The following is a 20,175-nucleotide window of genomic DNA, read 5'->3' as shown; positions in this document are numbered from 1 at the left end:
GCTTTGATAAAGTTATACTACTTATACATGTTTGAGCATTATTTGTAAACGCTAAAATGGAAGACACGGTCACTTACTTTGCCATGCAGAAAAGTGCTGGTACCGTCCCCTAAGCACTTTAAACAGTCAAGAATGGGCCTTCTTCTGATATCTGTTTTAGAGGGAGGGAGCTGGGGAGAGCATGTAGCTTCTCGGCTAAAGAGACTTGAACTAAAATGGAAGCATTTACAGTGTTACATGTGCGGTGAGCACATTACCACACATGTAACACTTTTTCCTATTTAAAGTCGTTTGGTGTCACCAAAATAAATTTGTGGTCATGGCACATTGCAGTATGGGAGAGTCATGTCTTTTAGGCACCAGCAAAAGGATGGGGATAACTGTTTAGCTTAAATGAGGAACCCTGTTTATTCATGTTAATCCCTATTTAGAGTCACCGTTTGTGGTAATGACATTATTACCAGGTGCAGCCATTACTACTGATTTACAGAATTACTACAAATCTTCTGAAACACCCTTGAAGCCTGACTCACAAACCGGTGATTCACAAAATGGGAATTTGCACATGTAAATGTCTTTATAGGGACTTAAAATTGCATATATTTGGCATAATTGCAGGTGTGAGTAAATCTCACAGAGGCGGAATGTGAGAGTTTGAGGGTAAACACACCTACAACAGGTGGTGAAAGATGTTTTACTTCCTAAACTCAAAGCCAGACCAATTGACCTTGTCCCTGCTTGTTTCGTGTGCTGAACCTTTACAAGCCTTTTGCGAATTCAGAATCGTGGATCAAACCTGCCACTTTATTTCTCTTTCCATTGTATCTTGCTTTCTTGACAAGTCTTCTGTGAGTAGAAACCTAAATGGGAAAAGCTGATCCACTGTGCAAGGGAAACCGAGATATACTGCATTTCTCAGTGCTTCGTGCCATCATGAACCTGCCCATAACTCAAGGAACAAAGCAGCAGGCATAAGTAATGTATGCTATGCAAATCACAGATAAACACTCTCTACCTTTTTACAGTAACACAAACAGTATTTGATTGCTGTCCGTCTTTCTTAGAGAGCATTGTAACCAATACTTTAACATATTACTAGAGTGGGCATTGAATCTGCCCTTTGCTCAGTCATGAATGATTACTTTCTTGTCCATGTTAATTCCTTTCCCCTGATTTGATGGCTTTCTTCACTATTCTTGTGTATCTCCAGCCCATGGAGCTTTTAGCTTTCACTCTACTTTTAGATTGGTTAAATGTGTTATTACACTTCAGTCAAGTTACTGTTTTTCTTTTTGTATGTTTGCTCTGCCATTTGAGGTTTAGTGGTCAATGTTAGTGCATGTCTTGATTCTTTCTATCTCTCTCTTACACGCTCACACGTCCCTTCATTCTGTTTACACCCGCAAGACAAAACGCTGCTACTAATCGATGTTTCTTTCTCCCTACTCCCTGCCTCTCCATCCCTCGACCATCCCTGACATGCTGTCTGCCGCTAATTAGTTTGCCAATGCTTGTAGAATTGCTTCTCAGAAATTGGCAAAGCCAATAGAGGTGAGTTGCCAACACGGAATGTTAATTTGCATGCTTCCAAGTTAGCCCCCATGTTGTTTTCAGCCACCACGCGATGGCCATCTTGGAGCATTATAACAATAGTATATCATATTGTTTTGTGCACTGCAGTTCTACAATCCATGCAAAGCCAATAGCGAACAAGCGTCAGCCAAGTCAGACCATATTGGCTTCGCCAATGCTTTTTTGAGTCTGTGACCCATTACACTTTATGACAAACACTACACATTCATAGGCAGAGGCGGCTCATCAACAGGGGCCTCTGGAGCAGCCCTGTTGCCCGTAGGCCACCACATACCTCTCCTTGCCTCTGCCACACTGTTCTTTATTTATCAGTGCTCGTGAAAACACAACTTTCGCGTTTTCATGAATACTGCCAGTACACAGGTCAGACATTTCTGCCTCCTCAGGACCCTGGTGGCAGGAGGAGGAAAAGGAGGGCTCATTGAGTAGTACCACAACACAATATCAAAGTGCTGTTTTAGAACACTACACTTTATAGATGGATGTCTAGATTGCGCGTGTTTGAAGGGGCGTTATTCAATTACTGTCCCCTCACACAGGTACAATCCATTTTTATTTAGCAGACATGCTGTCTGTGCATCAGGCAGCATAGTTTATTTGCTAAAATGGAGCTGACAGACTGCACATCAGTGCATCCCTGTACCAAACAAGACTCCATGCATGACAGCAGGTGCGGGATTCCAGGCCCTGCCCCAGCTTTTGACAGGGCCTGGATTCTAGCACTGTCAGAAGCTGAGAGAGGGCTTTCGGCAGGTCTTCCTCATGGCTCTCTTGTTCAGCCTGGTCCCTCATCCGTACCATGCCTTGCTGAATACCGTGCCCAGCGCTGGATTCCTGCCTGGTGCTGCAGTGGAGGAGGCATCATCCAAAGCAGGGTGTAGACTTGGCATTAACACAGGATCAACAATAGGCAACGACCAAGCAATAATTTAAAGCTTTGAGTTTGCCATTCTTCTAGGAGGACTTGGGTGGGTCCCCCCCATCTCGAGTGTTGCCCAGCCTTTCTGCCTCTAGTCCCCTTGGAACAAACAAAGGTTAGCGTCACCTAGGAGGAACATCAAAGACAAATTGAATAAAGAAACTAGAACAGTAGCAATTAAGTCATTTCATTTTTTTCTTTTGCTTTCTATTTAACCTTGTACTTTTATGGAGTTTCTCTGCCTTTGGCTGTGCTTCGTTTTACCCCCAACCTCCTCTAGTAGCCTTCTACTTTCCCCAAGAATTGAATTCTTTCTTCTCTCCTATTTCTCTCCTTTCCTATTTAGGGCATGTTCATTAAATCGATAGGAGTTGACGTCTCCCTATTTTTCTTTTTCCAAAACTCCACAGTTTATCATAACGGAAGAAAAAAAACATAAATGTTCCCCAACTTGTCCACACTTTTGCCAGACAGTGCTGTAGGCTTGTAAATCCCTCCCTACTTGGTACATTAAGTCTGTTGCTCCCCTTCCCCTTGTACTGTTCTCCCTTAAACCTTGGTGAGATTTTAAGGCCACAGGTAGAGCATTGGTAACTACTCAGTCACTTTGTATCATACGACCCAGTTGCACTGCTCTTCTTTGGTTTCTTGGACCACCCTTTCCAGTGGTTGTGTTGTCATCCAGGTTTGGTCTTGATCCAGTGTAAGCGGGGTAAATTTTGTGGGCACAAACCTGAATTACCCACCACACCGTAAACTCAAAGCACATCTAAAGAATTCACAACATTCCAGAGTTTTGCCCATAGAAACTCTACAAACATTCACAACCCATAAGGTCCTCCGATAGATCTTTGTATGAGCTAATAGGGACTCAGGTAACTAGAGACGGAAACCACTCCTTCACGAGGACCCGTAATAAAGAAGTGGCTGTCTAACAACTATATTCACAATTTGTCAGTAAAATCATCAATAAGTAGGGACAAACACATGAATTAGATATCAAGAAACTTTTATCTAAACTTAAACTATTAATATGTAATAACATTCTTCTTAACATAGGTTGATCCAGATGTTCTGTACTAATTGGGCAAAAGAATGAAGCAAACTGAAACCAGAGAGGAATTGTCTACGTTTGTGAGTTTCAGGTCAACAATGACTTCATTAGCCTAACAATTCATGTCGCACATAAGGTGGTGGATGCCACTGGTGCATATTTCTGCAGGTTTCATTTAACTAACGCTGTGAAAAAGGGTGAAATCCGTCAGTGTATCTTTGAATGTTTAATCAAGCATATAATAATTTTTTAGTTTTGGGATGTACATTATGCTTTTGATGCAGCAGTTCCTCGTTTCCCTACCAGTGTTTATGAATTGTTTGGTAAATGTTAAATACATTTTATACATTAACGTTTTCTTCTGTAGTATTGATGTATCGATTTCATGGAATACACATTAATTCTAAAATAAATCTTGGGTGATTCATTCACTCATATGCTGTAAAAAAAAAAAAAAAAAAAAAAAAAACTTCAAAGTGAATGGTCAAACCACAAGAAGACATTAGAATCATTTAATAACGGGTATTCATCTGTATAGAGATATAATCACAAAGCATCACAGTTCAGAGGAAATACATCGAGAGAGAGATAGAGATACAGATACAGAGAGATACGCACATTGCTAATACCGTATGCAATTTAGAATAATACAAACCAAAGATTCAGTTGTAGATTTATTAGGACCAGGACACGAGATGGACCAGTAGAGCGCTAGAGTCCACAACTCTTAAGCCAAAGGGTTTTGGGTCTGCTTGAATTTACCAGCTGTTAAACCGCAGAGGAAAGTTCAGTTCAGGGAAATCCGAGTTTAGACTGACAGCATGTCAGGCTCAGATTTTGCAAGGAAAATAGCCATGCACGTCCTTTTCCCACTGGGCAATTACACCTCCAAACGTTCACGGTTCCTGCACACAAAGTAACTTTTGCGCAGTTTGCATGATTTCTGTTGGCCAAGATCCATGGCTCGATCATGGTGTGATCGTTCTCTATCCCAAAATCGTCCGAGACCCATACGTAATATTCTTTGTTCACTATCTCTAAGATTGTGCAATATCACTGCTCCTCTGAAATAGGAAAATACACTTGTAACTTAACATGTCCACTCCACACGCTGTCTTCCGAGCTTGCAACGAGGTTCCTACAATCATATCAACAGAGAGAACATCCATTATTCAAAAAGTAGGAAAGAAACTCCAACGATAATACTCATAGCTATAATGCAATCAGGGCAGCAATTTTAGTCTATTCAGAGGAAACAATGAAGGACAAAATACATATTTGAGGCCTACAATGTGAAAGTACTAAATCATCATTTTTTAAAGGAAAAGTGCTAACTTTGAAACATTAGAGAAATAGAAATGCATAAGGAATTAATATAAAACATAATTTTATTATGGTTTTAAGCATAGACTATTTATGATTTCATTAATAAACACACACATATTTTCTTTCAGGAATCCTTTTACTTGAGCATTTTCATAATCATTTTTGATAGAAACTTATAGTTTTCATTATTACACTACACATTTTCGTTTTAGCACATTAGTAGTTTTTCTCTCTCTGGCATGAGCAACTTAACTAGTTTGGCGAACCTTCTGCATGCTTTTACGATGCAGTTTTAAACTTTCACATGTTTCACGAGACTCCAAACCTTCTGCATGCTTTTACGATGCAGTTTTAAACTTTCACATGTTTCACGAGACTCCAAACCTTCTGCATGCTTTTACGATGCAGTTTCAAACTTTCATGTGTTTTACGAGACACACTGTTAGTCATGTTTCTTAAGTATATATTAGTAAAACACCCAATGAGGACGAATTGATTGAGCAAAAAAAACTCACTAAAATTATCACGCTCCATCAGTACCCACTGAGCATCTCGCTGCCTCTCCACCTGTTTCTTCAGGGTCCGCTGTCCCTTGGCTTCCAGATGTTCAACAGAGCCTTCAGCAGTATTGTGTCTTTATTGCAAGTGACCTTGAAGACCAAGATTTATTTCCTGTGAGACTTCTTTACAGTTCCCTTATTGTCCATGTTCCCTAAGGTGCTCGCCATTATTTGACCTTGTGATAGATGTCGTTAGCATTTGAGAATGTTTGCAGGTATGGGCATCTTTTATTGGAGTCAGCTTTCATAGACCACTGGGATTTGGAATCTCCACGCTGGGAATTTTTGCCTGCAGGTACAGAAACTCGTGGAGATAACGACGGGCCACAGATATCCCTATTAACATTAAAGACATTGATGCTTTGCATACCGCTCAGGATTCGGTGTATTCTGTGAATATATAGATGACTGATACTTCAAATCTGACGTTTGCTTCACAGACTTTCAGAATCTGCACGTTTAAACTTACTTGCAATACGGTGTTCTATGTGGTGCCCGGTTTATGTGCCCTTGTATTCTAGCCTTGAAAAGGTCAGTTAGATGAAACACGTGTCGCCTGCCAGTGTGTTTTTGTGCTTGGATCTTTGAGAAAAGAAGAAAATAATGGAAAAAGAAATATCTTATGGACTCTCTGTGATTGCTATATGGGTTAAAACCAGTGCTTAATTTGTGCCGGAGCTTTCCGGTGCTCAGCACCGGCAGTTATGTTACCGGTCCGGGTCTATACGATTTTTATCCTCCGGCAGATGGATGGCCCGGTAATTAATAAAATGATTTCCTGCGCTGCTCTCCTTCTGTGGCTGCTGCCTGGTATGTCTCATAGGAAGTTCCATCCTTGTCCACGCATACTTGAAGAGCGTCGTCATCATGTTAGTGATGTCACGTGCAGATCTCACCTGCCTTTCACAGAATGTTGTTCGATTTACGTTGAAGAATGCTTGAGGGCGGGCTTTTGGCTGCACTGGGGGCACGTCAGGCTGGAAGTGTGCAGCAGGACTGGCAAAGTGCCAATAAACGTTTTACAATATACAACGTCCTGTCCAGCATGAGTGAAATACTGAATATATATGAGCACCGGCGCCCGCAATCAATACAGGTATCATTTTTGTTTACTAAATGTACTTGCTTCATAAAACCAACAAGAGCTGCACGTTAAAAAAAATAAATAACTTTTCCGGCATTTAGGCACGTTCTTTTAATCTCCTGTGCTGAGGGCTCGGCCTGTGCTTCAGATTTATTGCCTAAGCCTTGTAAACTCGGACGATGGTTGCCAGAGGGCAGGCTGCGCTTGAGTCTCCTAGTTAGTGCACGTGCTGCTCTGCACTAAGTCTAGGTCAGTTTGTGTTTTAGTGAAGTAATATGTTAAAGCAGATTGCATTCTGCTCGCACTAAGCCTGCCAAAATCTTTGTCTAATTCTGTCTGGCATGGTTTTGTAATAGTGTAGTGACCAACTGAAGAGTTCGGAGGAGGTAGTACTTTTTTTTAAGGGACAAAAAACTAGAATTCTCACGTAAATACTCTGCAGGATTTCCCATTTGCTTTTTATTAACTTTAGCATCTTTGCAAATTTCCGGCTCCACTTGTGTAGGTAGAGTGTGCAGGTTATTGCTTGACTTGTTCGGAATAAATTATATGACCCTTTGAATTTAAGAGACATCTTAAGTAGATAATAATCTTACATTTGGGATCAGGGGGAACACCTGGTATGAGATATAGCGGAACTCTAACAAAGAGATTTTTCTATGTAAAGATTGGGAAACCAAGCAAGCATGAAACCATTTTTTGAAAAGTCACTCGTATAGACATAAAAAGAATGCTGACATAGTTTTAAAATTGGGTTTGTGAAAGAATCAATCCCCTTCCTTTTTTCACAATGTATAGAAGAAGCGTTTAATCTACATGGGAGATTATTTTGCATGAGAAGAAAAAGCAGAAACAAGTGAATTTTGCAAAAGATGCTGACTTCTGCCAGACTTTAGCTTGTTATTGCCTTACGGTTACTCTTGTTATGCATAACGAGTAAATTTGCCAGAAAGGTTTATCTGTAATTTTGTAACTCCAAAAGTCTGGAATTGTAGGTAAATCGTATGTGCAAAGCTAGAATTCATATATTTCTGCATTTTTGTGAATGTAGTGGCAGGGGAAGTAGAGGTTTGCATAGACAGATAAGCATTGTGGATATCAGGCGTTCTGCAAATGCAATGTATTATTAAAAATGTGCCCTACTCCATACATTTATGTAGATCTTTCCTCCATATTTTTTCCTTTCATAGGAAACAGCTCTTTTGGTGCTCATAGTAATGAATGGGGTTTGAGCTGGATACCATTGGTATCAGTATTTACTGGATGCAGGAATATCACAATGTCCCGCACTGGGATCCCGACAGTGCCCTTAGAAATTGAGGGACTTACTGCAGGAATCAGTAACCATAACTAATTGCCAGGCGAATTCCTTATTTTGCAGCTGCTTCCCAATTGAACATTTCACCAGATTTAAACCAGTGAGATACCAGAGTAGAAGACATTGGGAATTCAGTACTTGCTGCATTACTTGTCATTCCCTATTTGACTGCTATATTTGTTACCAGCAGAAATGAATATCAGCTAGCCGCCAGAACGAGGGCCTATGAGATTTGAAAATTTTAAAAGAACAATTTGGCAGGTATTAAAGAGATGTAGTGAATTAGTGAGGCCATATACAAACATGAGTATGGTTCTTTATCACTGTATATTCTGAGAACAAAATGGTAACTATCCTTCAGTGTTGACCAGAAGCCCTGATCTCACACTGAAAGGATCAATGGATAACCGTGCCAATGATTCCCCCATGCTTGCAGGCCATAATGTTCTGGCCCTTTTCTTTGCTTATGATACATTTCTGCTAGCTAAAATCAGAGCTGGTTTATAGGTTATATGGTCTTATAATAAATGCATCCAAAACCAAGAATATAACTTATTTCAGGGGGTTGAGGGGGTACCGTAAGCTTGGGAAGGGACGTTTTAGAAAGGGTCAAGGAATTGACTATTTAGGGCTTCATCTGTCTGATTCGGCATCATGGGCCCCACAGATTTCTGAAAGCTTACTTTTGTTAACCCATAGAGCTGGGGCTATTCTTAGATTTGCTAAAAAGGTTCCCTGGTATCGGGTCTTCCAGCAGTGGAGATAGAGAAAGCCCAACCAAGGGGTGCTGTAGTATATGGCACAGTGACAGAACTATGGGTCCACTGCCACGCATGTCAACTGGGAACTAGTGAGAACAACTTCATAAGAGCTCTAACAGTAATGGAGAGAGGCACCCCCTTAGTTCCCTTTACATTGGACCTTGAACTTAAGCCTATATCTGCGTTTGCTACCCTAATGCCGGTACTTTATTGGGTTCGCTTATGGGCCATTGAGGAATTGCGACCCTTTTGAGAGGGCTTTGTTGATATTCTCAGTATAAACCGCTCCAAGAAGATCAAGTGGTTGGCCTATGTCAAAAATAATTGTATGACCTGGGCCTAGGTGATTTTTGGAAAGAGCCCTCCTCTGTCACACCTACTGTGGTTACTGTTGTCAAATCAAAATACTGGTAGAGAGTTGCTGCTCAGAATGAGTTGCCTAGTTCCATCAGCAGCTGCACAAGGCTTTTTGTATTGCATAAGACTGTGCCTAATGCCGAGAAAATCCTAAAATGTATCTTACTAGTATGTACACACTCACATTCTTTGCTGTGTAGGTGCAGGACTTTGCCGATTGTTGTGTTTACATTAACATTGGATCCTGCACAGTCAGTGTCTACCTTGTGTCTGTCATGCATGTTTTTCTACAAGACCGAGGAACAGTTGCTATTCTTTCGCCCAAAATATTCTAGAGCTAGGTGGATTGTGCCCTTGTGTCATCTTCTGGGAATGACAAATCACACAAAGGCTTTCAGAATTTATAAAAGTGATTCTACAAGTGTGAAAGTGCCTTCCCATATGTTACATTATGTTATGATAAATTGATTTATGTATCACACTAATCACCCGAGAGGGTATCCAGGCACTTGGGCAGCTGTGTAGGCGTGAGGTCCCAGAGGTGCTTTTGTGAAGAGTCAGGTCTTCAGCTTCTTGTGGAACTCAAGATGTGAGGAGGTGGCTATGAAGTATTGAGGCTTGTGGAAGTGGGTGGAGTCTCTGGAGGAAGTGGGCGGAGCCGGGAAAGTGGGTGCAGCCTCCTAAAAAGTTTTGAGCACCTGCACCTAATATTTTACAATTTAAGCACTGGTTACTACCTACATTACAATTTGGATTGACTCAGTGTACCTCGGCATATGTGCATGTCAAGTGACCAGAATGAACCCTAATTTGGAAAAAAGCAAACACTCGAAATGCATTAGCTCTAAATCTAAAGTTCTCTGCATCATGATTCTGGGCTACTGTGGCAAGTTTTGTGGTACGTTTTGGGATATCTACTGAGACAGCTTTTTTCCCTTCTGTTCCGAGCAACCTAGCATGCTAAAGAAGTATGCAGTGATCACAGAAAGCTAGACAAAATACCACGTATGCACCATGGCACACAGCTTGGTTCTTCTGTTTAATTATCTTCACTTTCCTGCTGTTGGTTCCCCATTCACAAGCTTCATATGGAATGATTTAAACCAGAATTCAGTTTAATGTATTCACATAATCTACTTACCCAAGTTTTTAAACATACAGTATTGACCCAGATTTTAAGCAGTTTCTGCCAAAAGGAAATAAACTGGCTGCAAGGCGGCTTGTTAACACACTATGAACATAAACAATAAAAAGAATAACATGCATGGGCCTAAAAACTAAAGATTTAGAAGATTAAAATCCCATTATAGAATTGGACATCATGTTTCCCCCAGGAAATACATCAAATTTCCTCATAAAACACACAATTTTTCCTTCACAAACTACTGCAGTCAGAAAATAATAAATATAAAGGACTTCATCTTCGGGAGACCAGCAAATAATCTCTAAAACAGATATCTTAGAAACATCTCTCAGTCTCAGGGTCACTTTCAGAGGTGGCAATTTTAAACCATGATTGTTGGACCGCCAGCCTACCAGGTCAGTGGAAGCCATTATCTTCGCTGCCCTAGCTGAGGACTACCAGGCACTCCACTGGCAGATCCTCTCTAGACTCAGTGAAATGGCAAGCAAGTGTGAATGTGTTTACAAAACAAGCAATTCTTGGCCCAGATGTGCAGGTTTTTTTTGCCCCGTATGTAAGGGCCACTTGTATATTTCTTGCCCCGAAGACCACCATTCTGGGCCGGAAAACTGAGTGATGGTCGCCCTGACCTGAGTAGGGAAGGGTGATGGTCATTAAGAGCTGGCAGCCAAACCAAAGGCTTGCACTGGTTGAGACAGCTAATGCTCCACCAATGGCTTCCCTGTGCTTCGCCCACCCCTAATTGAGGCCGGCAATCTTACATTTGCAGCCTTGGATGCCACACAATTCTAAACAACCCCCAATTCTGACACCAATTAGCATTTATGCATATTACCACCAGCGGTGTTGCAGCAATTTTCAGAGCGGGGTGCTGCCATCAATGTTACTTAGCTGAAGACTGAAAAATTCACGCCTTACACGAAGAAGACGTGCAGCAAATAAGCCATGCCCATTCAGAAGTAGAGTGGTTAGGGTGTAGTGTTTTACGATGGTGCTTTTTGGAGCAAACTGTTGCAAATATATTACTAAAGCATGTTGTGAGATAGCGCAATGACATTTACAGACAGCGCATTTTTCATTGAAATGGCAAAAAAATTGCACTGGCATGCAGTTTTCCTGATGAAACGATATAGTGCACAATTGATAATGTGTGGAAAAACAGGTTTCAGTGAATATTTATCGTTTGCACTTCACCAAGTAACATGTTCAATACTTTTGATCCTGTTAAAATCTTTGTTTCCATCACATTTAAGAATTAAAAATGTGCCTCATTTGTGCTTTCCTTGCTGCTGATATATTTAGAAATAGTTGTACATTTCCTTTACAGGTATTTAAATGTTATTGTGTGTTAGAAAAAAATGACATTCTACCACCTTTTCTTTCACACTCCTGTACCTCAGCAGGATTGTCATATAGGTTACTTTACAAAATCCTCTCACTTTGCATTCAGGTCAAGAAAAGTAGTCGCATATATCCTTTTTGAAAGAATAAGCAGCAATTTATCAGAAGACATAGCCTGAGCATTGACCCCTTCTTTGAGCGCATTGCAAATGGACAAGATAACAAGCATTTGCAATGCAATAGGTCTCGCATTTACGCGACTTTAAGATATTGGCATTCTAAATGAATATGCCTTTTATTTATGTTTTTAAAACGAAAATAAAAATAAAAGGCATTATCATTTACAATGTCAATAGCTCTAACTCGCGTAAATGCGAGACCTATTGCATTGCAAATGCTTGTTAAACTTGACACTGTGTGGGCCTTAGGTGCACCTCATTAGTACCAGCTTCACACCCAAATATAGCAATAAGCAACAGAAAGGTGACCTGTCATCCATTGCAATGGTCCTTCCGCTGTGCTGCAACAGGTGACACTCTGTTTCTACTACCTTTTGAACTGGTTGAGCTTGAAACATATTTTTGGGTTAAAATCTGCAGATTATTTGGCAAATGATGGATTATGTTTCAAATGTACCATTATGCGAAACTCGCAGCGGCCGCACAATCGCATAATTCCTGTGAACAGGATGTATATTACACTGCATGCATTTGTTTCTGACTATTGTCTGAAGAAGAGGGTGGTTCTTTAACACGTGTTTATATGAGCGTACCAGCACTTCTCAGCAGGACTGCACTACGTATGAAAGCGCACCAGTATTTCTCAGCAGGACAACTCTATTTATGAAAGTGTTCCGGCACCTCTCAGCAGGTCTGTACGACTGATGAAAGCATACCAGCACTTCTCAGCAGGACTGCACGACTGATGAAAGCGTACCAGCACTTCTCAGCAGGATTGCACTACTTATGAAAGCGAACCAACACTTCTCAGCAGGACTGCACAACTTAATAAAACGTACCAGCACTTCTCAGCAGGACTGCACTACTTATGAAAGTGTACCAGCACTTCTCAGCAGGACTGCACTACTTATGAAAGCGTACCAGCACTTCTCAGTAGTAAAAAGATACTCTTGAATTGCGATTACTTGAACTTTTATCATTCCATTTCAGGCACTGGCCTTATGCCTTGAGTGCCCCTGTGTAAACACGCAAACCATTTAGTGAGTTCAGCCACACTGTCACACAACTGAGGCATACCGTACGTCAGGCATTTCGACTTGTACATGCTGACACTGTCTTAGATGTTAATGTTACTTCACTCAGTTTACACAGGCATTTTCACAGTTCCCTGGCTACGACAGCACTGAATGGACCTATGTAATAGTTAATTAACCTACCTGTGAAAACCCTAACTGATACATCACCTCCTCAAGGTCCATGATGTCCTTATTAGTTCAACTAGTTGGAGTGGACCTTTCCTGGGAACACATTGGACCATTGACTCTAAACCCAGGGCGACAAGTCTTTGGGGTGTCGTGCTGCCAAGGTTCGGAGCTGGTCCAGCGACGAAGCAAGGGTGCGGCCTGATTGCAGCGGTATCCAGCGCTATTTGAGTGGCCGAGCAATGCGCTGGAGCAGTGGAACTAGTGAGCGGCGCAGAGCAGCATCTTGGTGCGGTAGAGCCGAGCGCTGCCGTTGTGTGCCTAACTGAACGGACAAGAAAGAAATGACCGACACTGCGGAGGAGCCGAGTGGGTGGAACCGAGGCCCAGGAGTGCCGGGAGGTAAGCGGCCAGAGACGAGAGAGAGTGAGGCAGCGACGAGCAATGTTAGCACGCCTGTGCTGCTGGAGGTCTGAGTGGCGTGGCAGAGGCCCAGGAAGAGGGCATTTGGTAGCCGGAGAGGCCCGTGTGGCCGCCTAGAGCAGGAGACAAGGGCTGACTGCGCGGTCACTAAGACTGACTTTGGCGGGGAGGAAGAATCTCCAGGAACGTGTGCATATCTCTTGCCCTGCGTGAACGCAGACAGGGAGGGAGAGAGGGAGCGACGAAAGCCATATGCGCGTGCACATCTCCTGTCCTCGCACGCCTGCTGTCTTTTATGCTAACGCCTAAAGCCGTAAGCATGCACATGTCCTGTCTTCTGGGCGCGTGCACATGTTCTGTCCCCCTTCGCAAACCAAGTCGACAACAATAGATCTCGCCAAGGCGTGCAGCGCATGCACTGCGTCGCTAGGCGAGAAGGCATCTTTATTGCTCATTCAGTTTCTGAACTCCAGCAGGGTTATTTTTGGGGTTACCGTAGCACCCCCTACATCCATTCTTCCAGCACCTATGATTAATAAACATGAGAGAATTCCGGGTGCTACAGTAGCTGTGATTGATACAAATCCAAATTTCTTCTCAGTATGAAACCTATCTCGGAGATAATTATTTTACTTCAGTTCAAAAAGCTATAACCTAACCTAATAAGGGGAGTCTGCTTTGTTGCAATAGGTCAGGAGCTTCCAGGACCCGTTAAACATACCTGGGAGTAAGAAGCCTCAACCTACCTGCATCTGCGCCCTCCCACCAGAACTAGGCCAGTTTACCAAGGTGTGGGAGACTAAAGCTTACATAAACCAGGTCAGTTTACCCAGGTGCAAAAAGGCCTTGGCCTAGCTTAATCAGCTGAGCTAACTCTGATGTGCAGAATCTGCCTTTTTATAAGGTCTATAACCCACTCCTAACAAATGAACCTGCCCTGTGTGTGTGATCGTAACTTATGAGAACCAAGTAAATTCACGTGGTGTGAAACATGTGAACCTAAACTTGTGAAATTAGTTTTAACTTACAAGTAGCGCAAGATTGAAAGGTTTTATTCTACTTTAAATTACCAATATAAATCTACCCTGGTGGAAAAAAACTGTGATGTACCCTAGTCTGCCTTGATCCAGGATTCCTGTAACTGCGTGGACCAGGTGAAGCTGGCTTTCTGTGCCAGTGTACAACTGACTGTAAGCAAGTGAAACAGCCATGACAAGAAAAGGGTGTAACCTGCCTAAAACAGGTCACAGCCCTGGTGTCAGGCGCTTGTGGTAGAGAATAACAACACAGAGGCATAGTTACAGTAACTGGAACTAGCCCAGGGTACATGCGCCTGGCCCGTTTTATTTGCAGGGTCACCTGACCGGTGACACCTGTGATGAATGGGTGTGGGGTGAGTGTGGGAGCCAGCCCTCAGGGAGTGGCTGGATATATGTCACATTCTCTAGAACGTGTCCCACAGGACACTACATCCCTCCCAAACTTTATTGACAAGAAACAAACAAGTCCAACCTGTGGGAGAGAATAAACAACGAGACAAAACACCACTGAGTCTTGTCAGGCAGTCGACAGGACAATACAGGCTTGGCATATAGGTGCAGCTGGGCACACCTGGCATCAAGGCACACACCCTTGGTTTCACCAGATGACTCTGGGCGCGAATGCGACATGGACGAAGTCTGGACTTCTCTCAATCCCCTGTCATGGAGTCACATCCTCTATCTGCTGTGTTGTTTGATTCTGCCTGCGCTCATGGTGTTGAAAGGATTCAAAGCAGTTCAAACTGGGTAATGCATCAGGAGGGGTGGAGGAGCCCACTGCAGAGAATTATTTGAAGGCGCCCTGGATCCATGGATGGCAAACCCTCAAACACGGAGGACGACATTGCGATGAAGGGCAATCTTCCTCGAGGGCTATGATGCTTCCTGGTACCCATTGGTAGAGCAGCTCTAGACTTCTCTCTCATGCCAGGCCTCCCTCACATGGGAATTTCCTTGAAGCCCTTTTCACTGGGCTGCCATGGGACTGTGTGGGGCCTCTCATAGGCCGCATGAAGGAGTCACTAAGGAACCGCCCACAGGACCACATCCAACTTGCTCGTTTAGCCACAAAGGGTGATTGTCTTATGGTCTGTATGCTCCTGCCATCAGGATTCAGGTACACAGGGTCTTCCAGATTAGTCTTTGGATGACCAGTCTCGCTGCAAGGATCTCATTGCCTACCGTGGCTGTCGTGGAGCAGCTGCACTCTTTTGCCGGGATTCCCTCACACTGACATTCCCAAGAGGCTCCTGTCCCTGGATTGCTACGGGACTGAGTAGGCTGTGCTGGATCTCCCTTAGGCCACACAAAGTGGTCGCTGCAGAACTCTAAACAGGGTAGCACCTCGTTGGTCTGGTGCTGCAGTGCCCAATGGGCCCAAAGGGGGGGCTCTTTGCTGAGTTCTTTTTTTTTTGCCAATGTGAAGAGTGAGGTGTGGTGGGTGGCTAAATGTGACCTCATTTGTACCGGCAGAACCAGGGGTAGGTCGGCAGCCCAACGCAAGCACGGATTACTGACCATCGGTATGCTAGTAAGTGTCCGTTCTGGTCTGTACAATTCGGATCCCTTATCCTTTGTGATTGGGTCTTCCCCCAGAAGGTATACTATATATCTATGTGATTTATGCAGGGTATTGTATCACCTACATGTACTTTCAGATGAACCATATTTGGCGAACAGGACTTAGCTATGATTGATGGCTACACTGCCTACTACATAACTTGAAGAATAACATGTTTGCTGTGTGTCTGGGGTACAGTTCTCTTGCCCTGATGAAGCCTTTTTAGGTGAAACGTGGTGGCTGCGCTCCTTTGAAAACTCACAATAAAGTATAATAACTAGTTCTACAATAAAGAGCTAAATGCACTGATTCAATGTCACATATCTATTGTTGAATGTGTTTCTGTTAAGTTTTTGTGTTGCCTCTCTATATTTTTTGTACTTATGTGAACACTCGCATTGGCTCCCGCGCAGCAAATGGCTGGTCCGTGGCACTTCCACTACTCCTTCCCGATCGCTGCAGCCTCTCTCACACTACAAGCTGCATGGGGGCTAGAGCTGCAGACAGGGGTTTCTCTGATCCAAGCAAAAACAAGGAGATGATGGACGGAGTGCTGAAACTTTCTAGACACTCACCCCCGTCACAGATCTGGATTTAATCCATCATCATTCTTTAGCTGACTTTGTCACCCCAGTTCAGACCTAGCCATATGCAAATTAGTCTTGACCCTGTCCCTCATGGGAATAGTCCCGCCCGAACTGCCAAGCCAGGTCTTAACTGGACCAGAAACAAGCATCCTGTGACCGGTTACAGGACTTCACCCTTCATCGGGCAGGCTAGCTTGAATACGGTGGCTCCTCTGATGCCTGACCGCAGGACACCACAGGCACTGTACAGCTGGCGGGGCCTTTGACAGGTGCTCCAGCTGCCATGGAGCACTTCAGGTGGGAATGGGGCCACAGAATTGGTGCTGCAGGGCTGATAACTACTTTCAGGAGGGGGGGTTTTACTGGCAGTCACTTGGCCCTGAGCACGGTGCAGCAAGGGGCCCCCATCAATGCTGACAATGTCTCTCTTGACAGACCGCTGCAGTCTTTCCTCCGAATGTGGGCTTTGACAGTAACTGTATGTGCCAGTTCTTCTCTTACTGCTGGGGAAAGTTCAACCTCGGCTCACAGTGCTGGCACCAGTCGTTGCGCTGCACACAAGACGCTCTGAATAGCTACTACACACAGGGGCTGCTTCCACTAATTTCCTTGCTGGCCCTTCATCCGCTTCCCTGCTGACACAGTTCTACTTTCTGCCCACGCATGCACTGCCGGAATGGGAGAGGCCTCTCATGTCTTGCAGGCAGGTCGTCAGGGTGTAGGTGCCTTGAACACGCAGCTAGTTGCAATGCGTTCCACCGTTGTATAGTTCCACTGACTTCATGCTGCGGTATAGTTCCACTGACTTCATGCTGCAGGACCGGTCAGCATTACTGCTGCAGGGGCCTCACAGGGGACGCTGGTGTGTGCACTGGGTAGCCTTCTTCTCGCCCTGCAACAATCGACATCCAGCTGGCAGTATGTGCGGGGTGAGCCTTTGACTCTGGCTACTCTCCCCCCCCACACAACAATCTGAAGCACTGCTACGGGCTCACACGCATGGTCAGATCCACTCATTGCCATTGGACTGGCTTGGACCCTAGGCCTTCATGTGTAGAGAATAACGACACAGAGGCATAGTTGCAGTATCTGGAACTGGTCAGTGGCACATGCATCTGGCCCCTTTTATTTGCAGAGTCACCTGACCGGTGACATCTGGGATGGATGGGTGTGGGGTGAGTGTGGGAGCAGTCCTCAGGGAGTGGCTCGATCCATGTCACATTTATTGGAACACTAGAACGTGTCTCACGGGACACTATAGCGCTATCTCTTACCTGAATCAAATCGAGAGCCCCTCCTTACATGATGTTATAGACTGTCTAAACCTGGTGAACATGCCGTGGCGTAAGAGGTTGCAGGTACCTTCATCAGATTAACCTGCCTCGTTAGAAGATGCCATCAGCTCATCATGAATAACCAGTTAACGCAATTCATTCAAGAAAATGAACTACTAAATTCCTTGCAATGTGGCTTCCGCTCAGGGCACAGTATGGAGACGGCATCGATCAAGGCCACTGAGAAGATTTGGACAGTGATGGATAAAGGAGGTGCCGCTACCCTGATCCTCGTTGATTTGTTGGCGGCTTTCGATAGCGTCCACCATGACATACTGCTACTGCGTCTGGAAACACTAGGGGTTAAGGGTTTGGCTCTTTCTCTATTATCGTCTTTTTTGAAGGAAAGAAGACAGACAGTGACCCTGGAACAGTTTAAATCAACTCCTTATGTGCTCCCCTGTGGGGTCCCTCAGGGTTCGTCGCTTAGCTCATCACTGTTTAACATCTATGTGTCGGAACTGGCTCCCCTAATCCAACATTTCGGTTTCAATTTAACATCATATGTCAACGACACCCAGATTGTGATAGCTGCACAGAAAGACCAGGCTTCCCCCGCAATGCAGATCCAAAACTAGATGAGGGAAATTAGCAGCTGGATGGGCAAGCATTGTCTCAAATTGAATTCGGACAAAACCGAAGTGGTGATCTTTGGTAATCTCCAACCAAGATGGGACGGACTCTAGTGGCCTGTTGAGATCAGAGAGTTACCAAAACCTGTAGACAAGGCAAAAGATCTTGGGGTTCTGATTGACAATAAACTTACTTTCTCTCAGCAAACTAATGCTACGGTTTTGTCCGCCTTCTATCTGATTAGGAAACTGAAAAAGGTTCTTCCCTATATTCCCTTCGATTCCAGGAGGATGGTTGTAACTCCATTGGTATTATCAAAGTTAGACTATTGTAATGGTCTCTATCTGAGTACGCAGAAGCAGAATCTGAAAAACACTTCAGATGGTGCAAAATGCAGCTGCCAGGCTTCTATTAAACCTGCCAAAGCATGAATCAGTTTCTAAAGACAGCCGGAAACTTCACTGGCTTCCTGTATCAAGTTCAAGATACTATGTCTAGCTACAGGTCCTTGAATAACACAGGGCTGGTATTCCTGAAAAGCATCTTCTCCTGGTACCATCCTGACAGACAATTACGGTCTACTAGTGCCAGGCTTATGATGGTGCCAAGGATTCGAACCTCGAGTTGGGAAGGCCAAAGCTTAGGCCATGGTATGGCAAAACGATGGAACATGCTTCCTATGGGCGTTAGAGCTGCCAACTCTCTTGCCTCATTTAGAAAAGGCTTTAAAACATGGCTATTTCTAAATTCGTTTTTTTCTCACTCCTCAGGTTTAGCGCCAACACACCTCTGGGTATTCGTGCACTTAATAAGTTATATTAACAAAACATAACAAAATTACAACATAAACTAGGTGAAAAATTATTTGCGTGAGAGGTTGTTTTCTACCTATGGCAGATGAAACCTTCCTTGTGTCAGTGGCTGCACCTTACCTGAACCAGGTTAACCAGGCCTGTGAGAGGTTGAACCAAGAGATCTTAACCTATCTGAACCAGGCCAACACAATCCGCTAAGAGAGGCTGTAACTTACCTTCATTAGTTGAACCTGTCTTTTTCTAAGGGGCCATAGTCTACCTGGACAAGATGAACCTGCTTTGGTTTAGAGGCAATGCATTACCTGAGCCCGGTCAACGGACCAGGGATTAAGAGGCCATAATGTCCTTGAAACTCTCTTGTAAGACAGCTCTTCACCCACCTGAACCAGGGGGCCATCTCCCTGGACCTGAACCAGAGAAACATGTCTTGTTATCAAGTTGTAATCCGCTTGAGCCAGGTCCGCCTGCTCGTATGCGAGGGCCCTTGGCCTTAACCTACCCTTGTACAGAGGGGATTCATTTGACGACGCTGCCTACCTGTGGGCCGCTGAGTCAGGCCTCTGGAACGCCTGCTTCGGCGCTGGTGTGTTTGAGCCCAGGAGGGCTGGCTGAAGCCGGGGCGGAGGAGGCCTTCATTCCACCCTTGCGTGCCTGCGACGAATGTTTACCTGCAGCTGAGGAGGAGATAAAAAAAATGAAGCAAGACGGGGAAGGTGCACAATTGTGGTTTCGAAGTGTGGGCGGGGACGCAGATCCCTAGCCAAGGCTTCGCACGCAAGCGAACAATAGCGTCCTTATTGTGAGCTGCCGTGTCATAATAACACGGAGACCCACCGTAGGGCCCCGGCACGTCAGCGGCATCTCCGCGCGCGGCCCCTGGCACGAGAGACCGCTTTGAGTCATATCTCTGGAGAGTGCCTCGAGGAGGGCGTCGTGGGGGAAGACTTTTGATAAGAGAGGTTTTGGCAAGTTTATAAAAATCTTCAGCGCTGCCTTTGTTGCGC

General features: G+C 44.2%; 1 long non-coding RNA gene across 1 annotated transcript; it reads right to left on the bottom strand.

Annotated features, from left to right (window-relative positions):
* Positions 1 to 4,063: 4,063 nt before the first annotated feature.
* Positions 4,064 to 19,839, bottom strand: LOC146810346 (uncharacterized). Its single transcript, XR_014965676.1, has 2 exons — positions 19,709 to 19,839; positions 4,064 to 4,704 (listed from the first exon to the last, which is right to left on the bottom strand). It is a non-coding gene; the product is annotated as an uncharacterized LOC146810346 (long non-coding RNA).
* Between the last annotated feature and the right edge of the window lie 336 nt (positions 19,840 to 20,175).

Source organism: Triturus cristatus, chromosome 7, assembly GCF_964204655.1.
Source record: "Triturus cristatus chromosome 7, aTriCri1.1, whole genome shotgun sequence".
Classification (NCBI taxonomy): domain Eukaryota; kingdom Metazoa; phylum Chordata; class Amphibia; order Caudata; family Salamandridae; genus Triturus; species Triturus cristatus.
This window is presented reverse-complemented; position numbering and strand designations above follow the sequence as displayed.